Consider the following 22,110-nt stretch of genomic DNA (forward strand, 5'->3'; position numbering starts at 1 on the left):
TGTTAGCAATTAGAGAATCAGTTACCCTTGATATGATTATAGATATTCAAGAGATACTGATCTCAAGATTCCAAAATCGTTTTATAGCTGATGAAAATGCAAGATGGGAAATCAGCTACCTCTGTTTCTATGCGTTATATACTAAATTCTATTTCTAATTACGACTAAGATTATGCGACGCATTTCACCATTGTCATCATCACTACAAAATATGTATCCAAGGCAGATTAGTATACTCTACATACTGAAGGCTTGCAAATAATGTTATACGTAGAGATAAACCAGCCGAACGTTCCTCAACCTACCTCCACAGCAGTTTCATTAAGCATGAACGACAGGAACCTATTCCATCATAGGAACCTTTCCAAAAGACTTAGGCAACTAGATATGAAGTACTTATTTAATGTATTTATTTAATCGTTAGCATAGCGCTATTACATGCTTTCTAATTTACGTATGTAAAAACATTTATGTTTTATGTAACGTGGAAAAGGTGATGTAAGTTTACAACGTCGGCCTTGCGCTCGCCTCTCCTGCCTCACCGATATCGGAAGTATTCTACTGCAGGGACTTGCAGCTGCGTACCACAGGCTGTGGGAAGCGGAGAGTGGGGGCGTAGAGTTTCAGCGGTCGTGGGTTCGGTTCCCGGATGCGGGGGAACTGCGCTTTCAGATATTGGGTTCGCGGCCTGGCGCTTCCTGCAGCTGCACTCGGGGAGAAAATTCTGCAGTCGGTAAGTGGCAACTCTACTCTCTCACTTCCTGGTTTCTCATGGACTGTACGAGGTATGCAAATCTTTGATTCAAATGGTTCTGAGCACTATGCGACTCAACTTCTGAGGTCATCAGTCGCCTAGGACTTAGAACTAATTAAACCTAAGGACATCACACACATCCATGCCCGAGGCAGGATTCGAACCTGCGACCATAGCGGTCGCGCGGTTCCAGACTGTAGCGCCTAGAACCGCACGGCCACTCCGGCCGGCATGCAAATCTTTATTTTCCGTCATGTAATCAAGCCTCAGCTAGTAGATGCCCAAATCCACAACTCCCTCAAATATCGACCATTTCCTTCTTCGTGGTACAGCCTGTATAAATGTGGAGAATGACGTTCTTCTACCATTTTGGTTGGTTGGTTGATTCGGGGGAGGGGCCAGACAGCGAGGTCAACAGTCCCATCGGACTAGGAAAGGACTAGGGAAGCACCTAAACACAAATCATATAATTACATTTCATACACCATTGCTCAAACATAATATCTATCTCTGCCAACACATTTAATTTTATCATCATCAGTAATTAAAAACTGCATACCACTCATAATTGTGCAAAGCATAGTCGTCAAATGCATCTGAAATGTAAAGGTGCATGACGTAAAAGTGCTTACAAGAACCACACTGTTTAAATGTCGCATCCAGTCAGAAGCACTAAGGAAACAAACATCGCAATATTTCCTACGAAACACACTTTATATACTGACTCAACGAACTGTAACATGTGCAGTTTATGTGAGAAATTTTTAACTGTCAGTCAGAGGATAATTACATCGTATATATTCAGTATAATATTTTTAAACGATTTAATATAGTGTTGAGTCTCAAATGTAGTATTTTATTGCGTAAGGTAAGAAAAATCTGTGCAAATATGACCGCATCTATAATGTAAAACAAAGTGTTCACAATTACGGCATATGACAAACATGGAGAATCGACGATAGCAATCGATTGTGGGTGAAGGAGCCATTAATAATAGTGATCATATGGAGAGCAACTAAAACAGAATATTAACAACAGATGTAAGGTGATCCTTCTTTCAACACACTGTCCATTCCGTTCAGCTACTCTTCCAGGTCCTTTGCTATCTCTGACAGAATTACAATGTCATCGGCGAAACTCAATGTTTTTATTTCTTCTCCATGGATTTTAATACCTACTCCGAATTTTTCTGTTGTTTCCTTTACTGCTTGCTCAATATACAGATTGAATAACATCGAGGATAGGCTAAAACCCTGTCTCACTCCCTTCCCAACCACTGCTTCCTTTTCATGCCCCTCGACTCTTATAACTGCCATCTATTTTCTGTACAAATTGTAAATAGCCTTTCGCTCCCTGTATTTTACCCCTGCCACCTTTAGAATTTGAAGAGAGTATGCCAGTCAACATTTTCAAAAGCTTTCTCTAAGTCTACAAATGCTATAAACGTAGGTTTGCCTTTCCTTAATCTTTCTTCTAAGATAGGTCGTAAGGTCAGTATTGCCTCACGTGTTCCAATATTTCTACGGAATCCAAACTGATCTTCCCTTAGGTCGGCTTCTACCAGTTTTCCATTCGTCTGTACAGAAATCCTGTTAGTATTTTGCAGCTCTGACTTATTAAACTGATAGTTCTGGAATTTTCACTTCTGTCAACACCTGCTTTCTTTGGGATTGGAATTATTATATTCTTCTTGAAGTCTATTTCCCTATCTGCCATATATATAGTGTAGCCACATTTTTGCTCTTGAATCAGTAAAGTTGTCGCTTGAAGCATAGCGATTTAATCTATTACTTCCTTGCTACTAGCCCTATTCGCAACACATTTCGGACAAACACTGAGCTGCATCAAAATGAAAGTGCAGGACAATATTCGCTATTAAATAAATAAATAAATATATATATATATATATATATATATATATATATATATATATATATTAGCGAATATTGCCCTACACTTTCATTTTGATGCAGCTCAGTGTTTGTCCGAAATGTGTTGCGAATAGGGCTAGTAGCAAGGAAGTAATAGATTAAATCGCTATGCTTCAAGTGACAACTTTACTGATTCAGCAGCAAAGATGTAGTAAGCAATAAACTTTTTTCCTTTCATCAGCCTGTAGGAATTTTAAGTGAGAAAAAGTTTCCTAAAGGTTTGATATTATGTGTAAAGGTTGCTACAAGTGCTCTCATTCTCAGATACTGGGAAAACAAAGACTGGGTATTCGCGCCTCGTGGGCTACACTGATTTTTCAACCCCATACCCACCCTTCTTATACTTAGGCGGTTCTTACTCCAACAGCGATTCTTTCCAGACAGTGGGACGTGTACCAAGTTTGGTTGAAATCGTTCCAGTGGTTTAGGAGGAGATGTGGAAGACACGTACTTACATATACACATAATACGTACATCCACTTTTATAATATGTATGGATTACGCTGAAAAACAGTTTTATGGAGGATTCAGCGCATAAAAATAAAACTCCGGATTTGTTGTGGATTGGGAATCATGTTTATAATACACGGACGGGAGAGAAGTCACAACACTAAAAAATAATTAGGAGAACCATATTTAAGAGTGCGCGGTTAAGGTATAAACGTAACGATCTGGATTATTGTCAACAAGGAAACAAAATAATTTTAGTTTTATGTTTATTAACACAAAATCTGTACGTTCAGTAAACTATAGCAGCAGAGTGGTAATATTTTTATTGAACTTTTCAAAAATACAAAAAATAAAAACGGGAAATGCGCAGCCTTTCGTTCACCTGCGCTTAAAGAGTAAGCAAAACATGCCCAAAGAGTACGCATTTAGCAAATGTCACTAATGAAAGCAAATACATCCTCAAATGAAGAGCACCGTTCGTGAAACAATCTCCCACACTCAATGCACTGGGTCCAGTCCTCTGGAAACGACAAAATCTATGTTCTCTACTCGCAGCTTTCAGTGAAGCAGAGCTGCATTGCGTATTCTCCAAAATACCGAAATTATCCACCACTTACCTTTTGTAATGTACTGTGAATAGTCGAAGTTAGATGGGGTGAAAATTATTTAAACCGACAAACCGTGGATGGCTGCACAGTACACGGAAACCAGATTTTTCTCTAATTTCATAATTACCTATGAGCATTTTTTAATCCGACCGAGGGCATAATCGCTTTCAGCACTCGTGCAATTGTGCATAACACAGGGACGAATCAGACAAATGCAAGCGATGTCATTCATGACCATCTATTCGATTCACAACGTGTGCACAACCTGGAACCAGATGATTATCCACTCAGGCCACAGTTCTTGCAGTGGTACCTGGAACAGTGTCAGATGCATCCTACATTCCCATCCTCTGTGCTCTTTACGGATAAAGCAGCGTTAGGTTGTCATAGAGTCTTCAACATTCGCAGTTCACATTAGAAAATGTGTTTTCACTGTCCCACGCTGCAACTGCCCAGTGTTTTTTAGCTCAATTTTCATCCAGGGAAAACTCCCTCTACCAGTATAAGAGAATCCCTCAGGAAGATATGACATCAGAAATATTATTTGTTTCGGTGTCTCATGCAAAGCTTGCCGTTTTAAATAATTTTCACCCAGTATAACGGTATGTCTTCGACAGCTTGATGTATGTAGTGATTCTCTATCGAAGATGGGTGCAGGTACAGCTAAGAATACAGATACAAGAAACACTTCATTGCTGTTTCTATGGACAATCCTTGGAAGCAGTAACTCAACAACTAGCATTGAAATTGTTACAACGATTTAGTCATTTAATGAGATGGGTTATACAACTAACACAATTTGATTTCGAAGTAGTATATTGACCACGAAAATTACATGAAATGTAGACAGTCTTTGTCACAATACTTATTGTGCCTGTGTAGACATATGCCTGTGTGGACATGGAACAATGCAGAGAAACTCAAAGCACTAACCTAGATTGTCAGCAGTTTGCTAAGTGGCCACAGTTCCACACAGAAAATGGACTGCTGTATAAGAAAACAAGATGTGGGCTACACATGGGGGTACCATCGAAATTGTGAAATAAGGTATTGAGGCAGGTGCATGGCTCCATTCTAGCCAGACAGGCTACAGAATGCAGAGTTGTGCAAAATTAATGATGGATGACATGCAAACAAGATATAGACATTGTGTGAAAATTCGTATCCAATGTGTGCAAAGAGCTGAAATAAGTTGTCAAAAAATATTTTGCAAAGGTTACAGTAGCAGATAAACCATTTCAAATGATTGGCATGGACATATTCGGACCATTTGCTCAAATACCAGCAGGGAACCGTCATGTGATAATGATAATTGATCATTTTTTGTGTTTTGTTCCTGTGATACCAATATCTGACCAGCAGTTGGAAATATTGACACAAGCAATGGTTAACCACTGGATACTTAAGTCTGGAACACTGTGGCATGTGGTGTAATTGTGTGAGTTGTGTTGTACACATTCAGAAAGATTACAATAAAACTAGTTGTTTATTATTAATGTAACATGAGGTTTTATTTAAACACTGCTTTTCCTGACTAATAATCGTTATTTTGTTAAATAAATCTCCACCTGGGGACTTGTAGCAATGTTTTCTGTCAAGCAGTGTAAATGTCACTAAGTTCATTCACAAAAATAATCACATATAAACAGCACACAAGCTAAATGTGTGATAAGTAATCTGAACTAAACAAGAGTCATGATTTTTAGTAATTTCAGTGCTGTTGTTTAAAAGACTCTTTGCTAGTTGCAGATCGTTTACCGAATTTATTGCTACTGTTATTAGAGGTGGCAACACTTTTCTTTAAACAAAATGAACAGTTTTGTCACGCAATACCACACATATACAACACTAATGTATTTTCCTGTCAAAATATTTCATAAAAGTTGTTACAAAATAAACAAGCTTCATACATCAACAGATAAGAATTTATGTGTAAGATGCTGTTTGCATTCATAGAAGTTCAATGTATTTACAGTCTAACTGGAATTCATTGCCTCAGAGTGGTCCTCGGCCACCAATATACAATTATTATCGCAATTATGACCAACAGCATTTATGTCTGTATAGAAAATCAATTTAAAATGTCCACTGAATTATTTCACTAAGATGACGGCTCCCATAAGAGAATCACTTATCTATTCTGGTTCAGGTTGTGTTTTACTCCTAATAAACAATATATATATATATATTAAAACTTCTCGCTCCCTCACTGTATGCACTAACATTTGAAAATATTTCTCAATGTCACAAGACTTAATATTCATCATTTACTAATAAACGGCGCTGTAGATCAATAGTGCTAATGAACGCACTCCTTTGTAGCTGAGCAGAAAACTTAACGTTTATATGGGACGAGAATTACAATGAAATAAAACTTCAAACAAAGAAGATTCATTTCAATAACACATAAACTCTATTTTCAAATATCGTTTAGCAACATAATATAGCTTTTTACAGAGTTCTGTCTTAGGAGACAGCAAGTACGAGTACAACAGTTCAAACAAGAAGAAGGATTTTTTTTACAAAAATCATAGCTAACAAAAGATTGAGTTTTTCATTATCTTTTTACATGGATATTGTTTGAGATATAATTTTTTACAAATATTAAATTATGTTGTTGACAATAATTATTTACTATTTTGTTAATGATGAAGTCCTTTTAATTAGCATTACAAGAATAGGATCAAATTTCAGTCACATTCCACATACAATGATGTTGTGAACATTATTTTGAATAAAATATAGGTGTGGATATTACAACACATTAGACAGTTGCACCAATTATTATTCATTAAGAATCTTTGGACCAGTGCATTACACCTGCATACAAGTGGACCATCTGGAAGAGTTCTCCACACAATGGGAAAAATGTTGAGTTACTGTGTTAATAGTAATAAATGATGATTAGGTCAATCTACTCCATTATATAGTAGTGGTGCATAACTCGAAAATCAATGAGAGTACAGGCTTATCCCTACATGAGGCAATAATATTCTGTACAATCCCTTTTTACATGATCTAAAAGTAGCTCCATTGATATATGGCCTTAATTCGCAGCATCAGTAAAAAATTTCTCAAAATGGTTAAAAAAATATGGCACCAGGTTAAAAACTGCATGGTGCAGTCTTGGAGTGACAGAAAAATACGCATAAGAAAAAAGCAACATTACCAAAATTTCATGTCAGACAATGGATTATGCTATCCAATCAATGTGTACCAAAGAGAAAGATAAAAAAAAATTGTTACACATTACCAAGGACCCCACCAAGTGATAGAAATGATGCCACCTGTTAATGTTAAATTATAGTTTCCAATATTTGTTACAATGGTCCATGTAAATCTCATCCACCCTTTTAAAATAATTCCAGAGATGCTGCCTCCATTTCTGGCAGCACCTTCAGAAGACAGTAGTGGAGAACATGGGGAAAGTGGAAAGAAGGATAAAATTGGGTAAGAATAGCACTACTTGCCTACACCTATTCTGTCACATTACTATGCACTTAGGCCACAAGTAGGAATAATAAAGTAACAAAAGAATTTACTCTCACTTTAGGGCACTGTATGATTCTACATCAGGCCAAGAGAGAACAGTTACAGTGCCAAGCATTGAGCTCAGGGTGAAAGGGAGAAATAACTCGGAAAGCCTCATTGTACTACTACTACTGTGCTGTTGTAGGGTGACAGAAGCCCTCAAGGTACGTTCTCTAACAAGGGGCGTATTGTTTACGTGACAACCAGAGGTAATGATGTTTAATCATCAGTAGACCCTAAGGTTGTATTGTAAAGTTTGAGCAATGGCGGACGAAATATGGTGGATAGAGAACACTTTTGGCAAACTACAACTCATGATGAAAAATCAGACAAGGTTAAACGATATACAGGGAGAACAAGTTGCTGCAGTCGGCTTTTACACAGCTAGTTCCACGAGTGTGACAAAAAAGGCATTGCCTAGATGCAGACAGTCGAATCCTGAAAATCGTTTCTGGCATAGCCAACGCAGAGCACCTAGAAAATATCAATACGGCATTTCAGCAACTACAAGCGGATATAGAAGGAAACCAGGGAACACTAGACTCTCAAACGCAGCTCATCAGTTTTGAAAAGGGCGTAGTTAACAATACGATACAGCTAAATTCCTTCGCTGAAACGCTGATATCTAATGTTCCAGTATCGCCAGATACCATAACCATGACTTTGATATACTTAGGAACTGCTTGGATAATGTACACTCCCAGTTAACGATTGCAAAGCTGGCCCGCTATCAATACACTTATAGAAACCAGTGAACTACTAGAAGCCCATTTACACGCTGTTCTCAGTCGTTGAACACCTACCTCCGGATCAATTCCTGGAAGGGCTGCATGAAATTCAAGCGGAATTACTTGCACTATTGCAGTTACTAATACCAGTGGGTGAAGAATTTATATGGCTTTTCTGTCTTATGGCCACCTTCACTAGTAGATAAAGGGTATCAGGCTGAAAATTCCATTACAAATACCATTTACTTGCAGAAACGGGAGATTTGAGTATTACGCCATCCATATGTGCCCAGTAGCCTGAGAAGGTTGTGCGTTAGAAAGTACATGAAATACTACTAGTTAACCCGAACAGAAAATCCTATGCCCTGCTCTACACACCAGATTTACTGCACTGCAGAACCAGTCCAATCACCCTCTGCTCTACTCAACCAGTACATACTAACCCTAAATTGTGGAGTTCACCTTGTTTTGCTCCCAGAAATCTATGACGGAAATGCTAAAGAGATTATCACAGATACAGTAAAATTTTTCCAAAGGATATGAAAGCAATGGTCATTGGCCATGGCAAACCCAGTGGTCATTATTTTTACTTAATACGAGGAAGGGCGTAACAGTGGTGTGCAGTGCATAGAACTACATTGTCAAAGATTACTGATCAGTGGCAACCGATCCGACAGCTCTGGACCAACGTTCTGATTGTGTACACCGTCACTGGAAACCCACTCTAAATATCAGCCACACACTAATTTACCTACCGTACTTATGCTTTGAGATCCTACCTGCTGAAAACCTGACTTACTTGATAAGACGTTAGACCCGACTCCGCTCGGCTCCCTAGATCATATATTAGCTGCGAATCATGGCCATATATCAATGGAGCTACTTTTAGTTCATGTAAAACGGGATTGTACAGAATATTATCGCCAACTCTTAACTGTAGGATCCACAGCCTCAGCTGCCTGCATGATTTTTGCTATAATGAAAGGGAAGCAGTGGTTGGGAAGGGAGTGAGATAGGGTTGTAGCCTCTCCCCGATGCTATTCAATCTGTATATTGAGCAAGCAGTAAAGGAAACAAAAGAAAAGTTCGGAGTAGGTATTAAAATCCATGGAGAAGAAATAAAAACTTTGAGGTTCGCCGATGACTGTAATTCTGTCAGAGACAGCAAAAGACTTGGAAGAGCAGTTGAACGGAATGGACAGTGTCTTGAAAGGAGGGTATAAGATGAAAATCAGCAAAAGCAAAACGAGGATAATGGAAATAGCCGAATTAAGTCGGGTGATGCTGAGGGAATTAGATTAGGAAATGAGACACTTAAAGTAGTAAAGGAGTTTTGCTATTTGGGGACCAAAATAACTGATGATGGTTGAAGTATAGAGGATATAAAACGTAGACTGGCAATGGGAAGGAAAGCGTTTCTGAAGAAGAGAAATTTGTTAACATCAAGTATTGATTTAAGTGTCAGGAAGTCGTTTCTGAAAGTATTTGTATGGAGTGTAGCCATGTATGGAAGTGAAACATGGACGATAAATAGATTAGACAAGAAAAGAATAGAAGCTTTCGAAATGTGGTGCTACAGAAGAATGCTGAAGATTAGATGGGTAGATCACATAACTAATGTGGAGGTATTGAATAGAATTGGGGAGAAGAGGAGTTTGTGGCACAACTTGACAAGAAGAAGGGATCGGTTAGTAGGACATGTTCTGAGGCATCAAGAGATCACCAATTTAGTACTGGAGGGCAGCATGGGGGGGGGGGGGTAAAAATCGTAGAGGGAGACCAAGAGATGAATACACTAAGCAGATTCAGAAGGATGTAGGTTGCAGTATGTACTGGGAGATGAAGAAGCTTGCACAGGATAGAGTAGCATGGAGAGTTGCATCAAACCAGTCTCAGGACTGAAGACCACAATAACAAAGTGTTGCTTACTACCAATTCATGAAGAAAGTTGCCCAAATTCCATCCTTGCTTACAGATTCATACCAATATTATAGGCACCAACGAGGAACAGTCTGACAAAGGAGAGAATCGCTAACGAACCATCAACTCATTGTATGATTCAAGTGTTGGTGAAGCTGCAAGAGCACTGTAAGTAATGTGAAGGACCAAATATCACTGTGAGTGATGTAGAGGACACAAATTATAAATACTTGTAAGAGATTGAGTTTTCAACAGGAATCCAGACACCGGATTTTTCTTAGGCACGAGGAAGTGTAATGGGGCAGACCATAGCGGCGCTCTGAGCCAGAGACAAGAGTGCCAGGACCTGGGCAATGACCACCATCAGGCGACGCCCTGCCAGTGCGGCAACTCAGCAACAGCGAGCCACTTCCACACCAGTGTTGCCATGTGTCACCAATCTGGGAGTGGACCAGCCAGTAGGAGTCTTCTGCAGTTGGATCGGCTACTGTGTTATCACGTCCATCCGCTCTATTCCAGAAATCCAGGGGGATCAGCACTCTACCGGTGACACTGTTATCTCTGTCCACCCCCTTATCATCCAGGCAGTTAAGCAGCTCAGCACTCTGCCACCTTCTTGGGACTCTGATTCAGGGAATCTAGCCATTCCCACCTCTGATGAGGTACCAGTGAGGGACTTCCTCACATTGCACCACTCGGGATGAGGCACAACATGACGTATTCACAGCAGTAGCTGTCTTTGCTAGACCGACCACGCTACGAGCTGGAAGTAACGTCAGACTTCTCTGACACAGCCACAGCTGTAGTGGTGGTGCACAGTCAGCACCATCACCTACGAGGCTGGGCCAGTGGTTGGCGTACTGAGATAAGCTGTGAAGCCGTGAAGATGTATTTGCCATGCTTGCCAATGACACTAGTAGCATCATAGTCTAACGAACGTAAACACCCTTTATTAGCATTTCTTTCTCAGTAGTAAAATAATTTTTATGAATTGCTAAATTGCCTCAATGCATATTCTATTGGTTGTTCCTATCCGTTCGCTTGAAATTCAATCTAAATAAAATTTCTGCTGTCACACAACAGTAAAAAAGTGCTTTTGGTAATCTGAAAAAATTGTTAACTTGACCAGATGTCAATAAATCCTTTAGTTTTTTAAAAACTCTATTTTGTAGTCTGCAAATCACTGAATTTTTACTACTTCCAAACTGACTGTCAGAGCACTACCCTATAGCTTTACCTCTTTGAAACTAAATTTATCACTGTTGATTGATACATCTTTGCTTCCTTCAGTTTCTTGTACACAGGACAAGTAACATTGTTTAGAAAATTGTGATTTACCTAATTCCTCATTCTCGGGTAAGGTCTCAACTATACACAAAGAGATAACAGCAGATCAGCTCCTATATCATCCCAGATTAATTTTCCACTGCCATTTGGTTTGATATCCTGTGAGATGTATTTAAGGGACCTTGTACATAGTTTAAGCAGCTGACACTGGCCTAGGTATGATCCTTGAAACATTAATGGTTTACCAGCCATAAAACCGAGATGCAATGATGTTCCATCCAGTTCTACTGTATGCCATTCTAAGTCAACTTATGCGTGATGTACAAACTGGAAATATAAACTGAGTATGACTTTGTAGCCACTGTTATCCACAAGGAGAACTTGTACACTAAGCCATTAGCTACTTCCACCCTCCCTCGTCCCTCCTCTCACTTGGGAACTTATCACTGTCGAATCGAGAGAATCAACACGACCTCACCTGCACTGCTTAACCTCCAACATGGCCGTTTTAATTCTACCTCAGAAAGCATAACATTACTTGCCACCATCGCTTGAGATCCAGTATTTAATAAGAATCTGCACAACTTTCCCTTCACATAACAGTTCAGAAAAACGTCTGCCAGTCAGTCAGCACAGAGGTTGCCTGTGCCAACTCTCGCTGTGAACGTTGTATAGCGGTCACACTGCCACTGGCTCTATTTAATGGCAAGGTACAAAGACCACACTGTGACTGCCTTCCCTGTCTCTTTGGAATTTTCTTCGTACAGTTTCATTCGGAATGGCCAAAATGTTTACATGCCCAACACTGTTCCTCTCTGCATTTATGCTTCATACAGCCTGTACGACCACATCTAAAACTTTCGATTCTTATTAAATGGTATCACTTTCTTTCCCCCTGTTTGATAATCACATCAGTTCCAGCTAGTGCTGCTGTGGCTTCTACAGCTTTATACAGAGAATTCCGTACAAATCCTACCTTACATTTCTGGCGACACCACATAAAAACGCATCAAGCACGCTCTTTTCAGCTTCCTGTAATATAGCCTTATGAGCATTACCATCTTCAGTGAGCTCATGTGTATTGATATTCATTTCTTGACTGCATTCAACAAAATTCTCTGCAAATTCCCCATGTTTCTGAAATATCTCGCTAGGCTGCTCACAGTAGTATCACGACGTAGTTTTCCGCCTATAACACTCTAATAACACTTCCCTCAATACATCAAATAAATGTGCCTCCCTAATTTCTGATGGAAAATGCTGACCAGCAGAGACTGGATGTCATATTACTGCCAACTGTTGGACCATGATTTGATGACCTGAGGGTGTTTAAATGCAGCTGCTATGGGCTGTCTTCGCAGAAGTGACCACGTTTATGTGTAGCGTGGAAATACCTCGAACAGAGGTCAGTGACGGAAGTTCAGCTGCTGTCCCATGGTAGCTGGTCAAATTGTAGACTATTAGTGAAGGCTGGTCCACTCCTAGGTTGTTGACACACGGGACTGGCGTATGGAAGCGGCTTGCTTTTACTGAGCTGCAAAAGTAACATCGGGACAACGTGCCCTTTGCCACGTAAAATTGGTACGAAGCATCAACTGAAATAATTAAAATTCAGAGAACACGTTAGGTAACTGAACATCAATCCCAAAATCTACTATAAATTAAACTATTTAAGCAGTGCGCAGCAGGAAAATCCTCCAGTGGCACGACTTAGTTGACAAATGTCATCATAATTCACTCAATTTGCACGAAATATTTATGGATTGTATACATAAATCCTTCTCGTGAATCAGACTATTAGTGGAAGCAGTATGAAAATCGCTGCAGTAGCTCCTGTGATTAACCTTCACATATAGACAAAACATTATTGTAATATGTGTAGTTGAAAGTACCACGCCAGGTTTCAGTGTCTATATGTGAAGCTTTATCTGAGTAACTACTGTAGGAATTTTGATACACTACTGACCATTAAAATTGCTACACCAAGAAGAAATGCAAATGATATACGGGTATTCATTGGACAAATATATTATATTAGAACTGACATGTGATTACATTCTCACGCAATTTGGGTGCATAGATCCTGAGAAATCAGTACCCAGGAAAACCACCTCTGGTCGTAATAACGGCCTTGATACGCCTGGGCATTGAGTCAAACAGAGCTTGGATGGCGTGTACAAGTACAGCTGCCCATGCAGCTTCAACACGATACCACAGTTCATCAAGAGTAGTGACTGGCGTATTGTGACGAGCCAGTTGCTCGGCCACCCTTGACCAGACGTTTTCAATTGGTGAGAGATGCGGAGAATGTGCTGGCCAGGGCAGCAGTCGAACATTTTCTGTATCCACAAAGGCCCGTACAGGACCTGCAACATGCGGTCGTGCATTATCCTGCTGTAATGTAGGGTTTCGCAGGGATCGAATGAGGGGTAGAGCCACGGGTCGTAACACATCTGAAATGTAACGTCCACTGTTCAAAGTGCCGTTAATGCGAACAAAAGGTGACCGAGACGTGTAACTAATGGCACCCCATACCATCACGCCGGGTGATAGCCAGTATGGCGATGCCGAATACACGCTTCCAACGTGCGTTCACCGCGATGTCACCAAACACGGATGCGACAAAAAAAATGGTTGAAATGGCTCTGAGCACTATGCGACTTAACTTCTGAGGTCATCAGTCGCCTATAACTTAGAACCAATTAAACCTAAGTAACCTAAGGACATCACACACATCCATGCCCGAGGCAGGTTTTTAACCTACAACCGTAGCGGTCGCTCGGCTCCAGACTGAAGCGCCTAGAACCGCACGGCCACTCCGGTCGGCGGATGCGACCATCATGAAGCTGTAAACAGAACTGGATTCATCCAAGAAATGACGTTGTGCCATTCGTGCACTCAGGTTCGTCGTTGAGTACACCATCGCAGGCGCTCCTGTCTGTGATGCAGCGTCAAGGGTAACCGCAGCCACGGTCTCCGAGTTGACAGTCCACGCTGCTGCAAAACGTCGTCGAACTGTTCGTGCAGATGGTTGTTGTCTTGCTAACGTCCCCATCTGTTGACTAAGGGATCGAGACATGGCTGCACGATCCGTTACAGCCATGCGGATAAGATGCCTGTCATCTCGACTGCTAGTGATACGAGGCCGTTGAGATCCAGCACGGAATACGGCGTTCCGTATTACCCTCCTGAACCCACCGATTCCATATTCTGTTAATAGTCATTGGATCTCGACCAACGCGAGCAGCAATGTCGCGATAGGATAAACCGGAATCGCGATAGGCTACAATCCGACCTTTATCAAAGTCGGAAACGTGATGGTACGCATTTCTCCTCTTTACACGAGGCATCACAACAACGTTTCACCAGGCAACGCCGGTCAACTTCCGTTTGTGTATGAGAAATCGGATGGAAACTTCCCTCATGTCAGCACGTTGTAAGTGTCGTCACCGGCGCCAACCTTGTGTGAATGCTCTGAAAAGCTAATCATTTGCATATCACAGCATCTTATTCGTGTCGGTTAAAGTTCGCGTCTGAGCACGGCATCTTTGTGGTGTAGCAAGTTTAATGGCCAGTAGTGTAGATTGATTCACGAGCTAGGTTCGAGTAGTCCATAGCAACCAATCTCTTCGCACAGGCGAGAGTGGTACTTTTTTTGTGATGGTCACCATTCAAGTGTGGGCATGGAGAGGATAAACATCTCTTCAATAATCTTGCTCTGATGAGACCCTTTAGTAGCATTCCGTTGCAGTACAGATGTCAGCCAGTGTGACACATTCTTCTGAGAGGACGTGGCCTCCGTCTTGATGGAGTGACTTATCGTTCGCACAACGCCAGTCATCACAGACAGCACGGGGCGTGGGTGGTTGACGTTTTCGAAGTTAGCAGGGGGAGGATGGGAGGGGAGGGGCGGGGAGGGGAGAGGCTCGCGTGCTGCCGCGATTGAGATTAATGATGGTTGCGGCAGGCGGTTGGCACCGCGTCCGGACACCCGCTGACTCCTGACAACTCAATGCAGCCGCTCGCTTTTTACACCAGTGGCGAACCCATTACCGCAGCCTCCTCTGCTAGACAATTTCCACCGCAGTGGTAACTGAACTTTTTACTCCTGCTGATTTTAGCTACTAACTGGACACTTGTTGCACATTGAGAACAGCACATAGAGTGCACACAGTTCTGGAGTTTGTATTTTGCCGTCCTGCCAGAGAGTTTCACGGCACAGTTGTTTTGTCCGAATTCTCTCGCGCTGAAGTATTGCCACTGACGTTTTTACGCTATCCTTGCGTTCTTAAACTCTATGGAGGATATAGCTGTTTGTCCCCTCTCAAAACAATGTTTCCTGAGAAATATGGCGCGTACTTCGATGCGAGATGCTTTTAATAATTTCCGCAACGAAAATCTGTCTCGAAATCTGGCAGAAAACCCAAAGAAATTCTGGTCATACATAAAGCACACCAGTGGCAAGACACAATCAATACCTTCACTGCGCGATAACAACGGTGAAGTCACTGGTGACAGTGCCGCTGAAGCAGAGTTATTAAACACGGTTTTCCGAAACTCCTTCACCAAAGAAGACGAAGTAAATATTCCCGAATTCCAATCAAGAACAACTGCCAAGAGGAGAAACATAGAAGTAGATATCCTCGGTGTAACAAAGCAGCTTAAGTCACTTAATAAAGGCAAGGCCTCCGGTCCAGATTGTATAGCAGTCAGGTTCCTCTCAGAGTATGCTCATAAAATAGCTCCATAATTGGCAATTATATATAACCAATCGCTCACAGAAAGATACGTACCTCAAGACGGGAAAATTGCTAATGTCACACCAATACCCAAAAAGGGAAGTAGGAGTAATCCGCTGAATTACAGGCTTATATCACTAACGTCGATTTGCAGTAGGGTTTTAGAACATATAGTATATTCGAACATTATGAAGTACCTCGAAGAAAACGATTTATTGACATATAGTCAGAGCGGATTCAGAAAATATCGATCTTGTGAAACACAACTAGCTTTTTATACTCATGAAGTAATGAGTATTATCAACAGAGGATGTCAAATTGATTCCATATTTTTAGATTTCCAGAAGGCTTTCGAGACCGTCCCTCATAAGCATCTTCTAATCAAACTGCGTGCCTACGGAGTATCGCCTCAGTTGTGGGACTGGATTCGTGATTTCCTGTCAGAAAGATCACAGTTCGTAGTAATAGACGGAAAGTCATCGAGTAAAACAAAAGTAATACCCGGAGTTCCCCAAGGAAGTGTTATAGGCCCTCTACTGTTCCTGATCTATATTAACGACATAGGAGACAATCTGAGTAGCCGTCTTAGATTGTTTGCAGATGATGCTGTCATTTACCGTTTTGTAAAGTCATCAGATAATCAAAACGACTTGCAAAATGATTTAGATAAGATATCTGTATGGTGCGAAAAGTGGCAATTGACCCCGAAGAAAGAAAAGTGCGAAGTTATTCACATGAGTACTAAAAGGAATCAGCTAAATTTCGATTACGCGATAAGTCACACAAAGCTGAAGGCTGTAAATTCAACTAAATACTTAGGGATTACAATTACAAATAACCTAAATTGGAACGATCACATAGATAATATTGTGGGTAGAGCAAACCAAAGACTGCGACTCATTGGTAGAACACTTAGAATGTGCAACAGGTCTACCAAAGAGACTGCTTACACTACGCTTGTCCACCATATTCTGGAGTACTACTGTGCGGTGTGGGATCCGCATCAGGTGGGACTGACGGACGACATCGAAAAAGTACAAAGAAGGGCAGCTCGTTTTGTATTATCGCGAAATAGAGGAGATGGTGTCACAGACATCATACCTGTATTGGAGTGGCAATCGTTAACACAAAGGCGTGTTTCGTTGCGACGGGATCTTCTCATGAAAATTCGATCACCAGTTTTCTCCTCCGATTGCGGAAACATGCTGTTGGCTCCCACCTACATAGGGAGAAATGATCATCACGATAAGATAAGAGTAATCAGGGATGGCACGGAAAACTTTGAGTGCTCGTTTTTCCCAAGTACCGTTCGAGAGTAGACCGGTAGAGAGACAACATGAAGGTGGTTCATTGAACCCTCTGCCAGGCACTTTATTGTGAATAGCAGAGTAATCACGTAGATGTAGAGGTAGATGAATTTTCTCGTCAACTATCCAGACGTTTTCATGTAGGCTAGTTCATCTTTTACTAATAGACGTTTTTGACCCCTTTGTATTGCCTGTATGTCTGTCTGTGTGTGTGTGTGTGTGTGTTTGAAGTTTACGGGCGCTAAACAGCGTGGTCATCAGCGCCCAAACGCATAAAAACAGGAACACATGCAGTGAAGGGACTAAGACAAACAGCGAACAAGGAGAACGGTTAAAACACACAGACCTGACGCAGTTCCAAATCCTCACACACAGAGGAGAAGGGACACCCTAAAAAGGAAAGGAAACACAAGGAAAAGAGAACAGAAACCGAAGGGAAACAAGGAGGTAATCGTGACTGGCTGACCTCTTACCTAAAACCTGGGTGAGCCAGTCACCCAGCAGCACATTAAAACCCTCTCCCTAAAATCCGAGGCAACAAATTGGACAGGACACAAAACCGTAAGACCTTAACTACAGTCGTTGCGTCATCTTGTAAAATAGTGGGCAAATCCGGTGGCAAGGAAACCACCACCCTCTGGTCAGAGAATAAAAGACAGTCAAGTAAAATGTGGCGGACAGTAATCTGGACGCCACAAGAACTGCAGATTGGGGGCTCCTCCCGCCGGAGTAAAAAACCATGCGTTAAGGGACTGTGCCCGATGCGGAGGCGAGTGAGGAGAACCTCATCCCGCCTGCATGACTGGTAGGACGTACGCCATGGCCGCGAGGTAGCCTTGACCAGACGCAGCTTATTGTCACCGACTGCTTTAATGGAAAATGTTTTCTCTTTGACAACTTTATTGCATATTCTCTCCCCCCTCCACAGCCGAATGCGCAGGTTCACAAGGGGGCTCTATAAACCCGAGCTAGAAAAAAGTAAAAAATAAGGAAGAAAGACGATTTCAGAATTAATGGGGAAAAGCACACAAAGCCTTTTCTTTGGCCCGGGACTGTAAACGGACCGGACGCTGTTCTCCCCGAGTCATTTCGTACAAGTAGCAGCATAAGGATATGACTACTACCAGATAGGCGGCACATGGTTTATGCGTCAGCAGTGCGCTTGGTTCATACAGCTGCCGCCTACACAGTCAGCTCATGTTCAACAATGGAGCTTTTCGCTACGGTATTCTTGGATCTGAAAGATTAGCGAGCGGGTGCTGAAATATACAGGGAGATTCAAAAAGAATACCACAACTTTAGGAATTTAAAACTCTGCAACGACAAAAGGCAGAGCTAAGCACTATCTGTCGGCGGATTAAGGGAACTATAAAGTTTCATTTAGTTGTAAATTTGTTCGCTTGAGGCGCTGTTGACTAGGCGTCAGCGTCAGTTGATGCTAAGATGGCGACCGCTCAACAGAAAGCTTTTTGTGTTATTGAGTACGGCAGAAGTGAATCGACGACAGTTGTTCAGCGTGCATTTCGAACGAAGTATGGTGTTAAACCTCCTGATAGGTGGTGTATTAAACGTTGGTATAAACAGTTTACAGAGAATGGGTGTTTGTGCAAAGGGAAAAGTTCTTGACAGCCGAGAACGTGTGATGAAAATGTAGCACGCATCCAGCAAGCATTTGTTCGCAGCCCAGGAAAATCGACTCGCAGAGCTAGCAGAGAGCTGCAAATTCCACAATCAACTGTATGGAGAGTCCTACGAAAAAGGTTAGTTATGAAACCTGAACGTCAACTACCCGAGGCGATGGATCGGCCGCCAGGCAGCCCGTGTCAGAGCACTTCATCACTGGCCTCCAAGAAGTCCTGATCTTACCCCCTGCGATTTTTTCTTATGGGGGTATGTTAAGGATATGGTGTTTCGGCCACCTCTCCCAGCCACCATTGATGATTTGAAACGAGAAATAACAGCAGCTATCCAAACTGTTACGCCTGATATGCTACAGAGAGTGTGGAACGAGTTGGAGTATCGGGTTGATATTGCTCGAGTGTCTGGAGGGGGCCATATTGAACATCTCTGAACTTTTTAAATACTCTTTGTAATGATGTATAACAGAAGGCTATATTATGTTTCTTTCATTAAATACACATTTTTTAAAGTCGTGATATTCTTTTTGAATCACCCTTTATACTTCTGTCTCTACGCTGTTAATTTTTGGAACAGAACCTACAACCAGCTTAGACAGAAGTGATGACACTTGCTGCAGGGCCTGACCATCATTTTGCAGGACAGTGCTCAAGCACGTACAATGCAATCTGTTACAGATTTGTTTGACTTATGGGGCTGCTAAGTGCTATACCACCTACTGCACTCCTCCGACTTAAGCCCTCGTGAGTTCAACTCGATTTCTAAACTGAAGGAACCGCTTCACGCCATTCGCTTCAGAACTGCTACAAATTCGTCGGGCAACAGACCACGCCGCTCGAACTGTCAACACAACTGGCACTGCTAAGAGTATCCTACGACTCCCACATCGCTGGCAACGGGTTTACATAATGCTGGTGACTACTTTGAAGGTCAATAAATCTTTCAAACACATATCTATTTTGTATGAGCTGTTAATAAATAGTTGCCACTGTTAAAGTTCCAACCCTCGCATGTATGCTATTCTCCTGAGGGTTCCCGAGTTTTGCATGTTCCTGGACTACGGTGAAACTGTTAACCTAGAGTGCTTCAAAGTATTTGATAGAGTAGTATGTGAAATGCGAAACATGTCTCACATAGGACACACTGTTCTATCTTACTTTAATTTCCTATGGGGAATGCCTTAAATGGCAGATCTGAAACTTATTTTTTAAAAATATTTTGATGGAAAATATAGCAGAGATATCGACACAGCTGTGCTCGTTAACGGAATGGCGGCTTTCAATTTCCACTAGAAATATCTAATGAAGAGCGCCAATACACCTTCCCATTTGGATATCGTGCAGTTTTCTATTTCCCCCAAGGTATGGGCTACGAAATGCTTGTCTAAGAAACGAAATAACTTTGGGGACAATTGTGACAATTATAGTGGCTGTAGCATCTTTGCAACGCAGTTTCCGCATTTAAAGACAATAAAAATCTACTTAATGTCGAGTAGTGATGAAGGAGACAGCTACTTCCTCCCGTATTGTCGATAGACTGTGCCATAGCCCTAAATATGACAACAATGATAATCAGTGGGCTTGTTTCGCTCAAGGCAAAGAAATAGAAAGTAAAATCTGTTTTTATTATACGTCGCACTAAATCACAGTAGCTGTCATAACCAATAAGACATAGATTTTGTTTTACTTTCAATTTCCTTACAAAGTTTGTACAATTTGTAATTTTTTTACTAAAATGATACAGTGATTTGTTGTGTGGAACGTTTCTCATGTATATACACTCCTGGAAATGGAAAAAAGAACACATTGACACCGATGTCTCAGACCCACCATACTTGCTCCGGACACTGCTAGAGGGCTGTACAAGCAATGATCACACGCACGGCACAGCGGACACACCAGGACCCGCAGTGTTGGCCGTCGAATGGCGCTAGCTGCGCAGCATTTGTGTACCGCCGCCATCAGTGTCAGCCAGTTTGCCGTGGCATACGGAGCTCCATCGCAGTCTTTAACACTGCTAGCATGCCGCGACAGCGTGGACGTGAACCGTATGTGCAGTTGACGGACTTTGAGCGAGGGCGTATAGTGGGCATGCGGGAGGCCGGGTGGACGTACCGCCGAATTGCTCAACACGTGGGGCGTGAGGTCTCCACAGTACATCGATGTTGTCGCCAGTGGTCGGCGGAAGGTGCACGTGCCCGTCGACCTGGGACCGGACCGCAGCGACGCACGGATGCACGCCAAGACCGTAGGATCCTACGCAGTGCCGTAGGGGACCGCACCGCCACTTCCCAGCAAATTAGGGACACTGTTGCTCCTGGGGTATCGGCGAGGACCATTCGCAACCGTCTCCATGAAGCTGGGCTACGGTCCCGCACACCGTTAGGCCGTCTTCCGCTCACGCCCCAACATCGTGCAGCCCGCCTCCAGTGGTGTCGCGACAGGCGTGAATGGAGGGACGAATGGAGACGTGTCGTCTTCAGCGATGAGAGTCGCTTCTGCCTTGGTGCCAATGATGGTCGTATGCGTGTTTTGCGCCGTGCAGGTGAGCGCCACAATCAGGACTGCATACGACCGAGGCACACAGGGCCAACACCCGGCATCATGGTGTGGGGAGCGATCTCCTACACTGGCCGTACACCACTGGTGATCGTCGAGGGGTCACTGAATAGTGCACGGTACATCCAAACCGTCATCGAACCCATCGTTCTACCATTCCTAGACCGGCAAGGGAACTTGCTGTTTCAACAGGACAATGCACGTCCGCATGTATCCCGTGTCACCCAACGTGCTCTAGAAGGTGTAAGTCAACTACCCTGGCCAGCAAGATCTCCGGATCTGTCCCCCATTGAGCATGTTTGGGACTGGATGAAGCGTCGTCTCACGCGGTCTGCACGTCCAGCACGAACGCTGGTCCAACTGAGGCGCCAGGTGAAAATGGCATGGCAAGCCGTTCCACAGGACTACATCCAGCATCTCTACGATCGTCTCCATGGGAGAATAGCAGCCTGCATTGCTGCGAAAGGTGGATATACACTGTACTAGTGCCGACATTGTGCATGCTCTGTTGCCTGTGTCTATGTGCCTGTGGTTCTGTCAGTGTGATCATGTGATGTATCTGACCCCAGGAATGTGTCAATAAAGTTTTCCCTTCCTGGGACAATGAATTCACGGTGTTCTTATTTCAATTTCCAGGGGTGTAACTCATTTAACTAATA

The sequence above is a fragment of the Schistocerca cancellata genome, chromosome 9, assembly GCF_023864275.1.
Source record: "Schistocerca cancellata isolate TAMUIC-IGC-003103 chromosome 9, iqSchCanc2.1, whole genome shotgun sequence".
Lineage (NCBI taxonomy): Eukaryota > Metazoa > Arthropoda > Insecta > Orthoptera > Acrididae > Schistocerca > Schistocerca cancellata.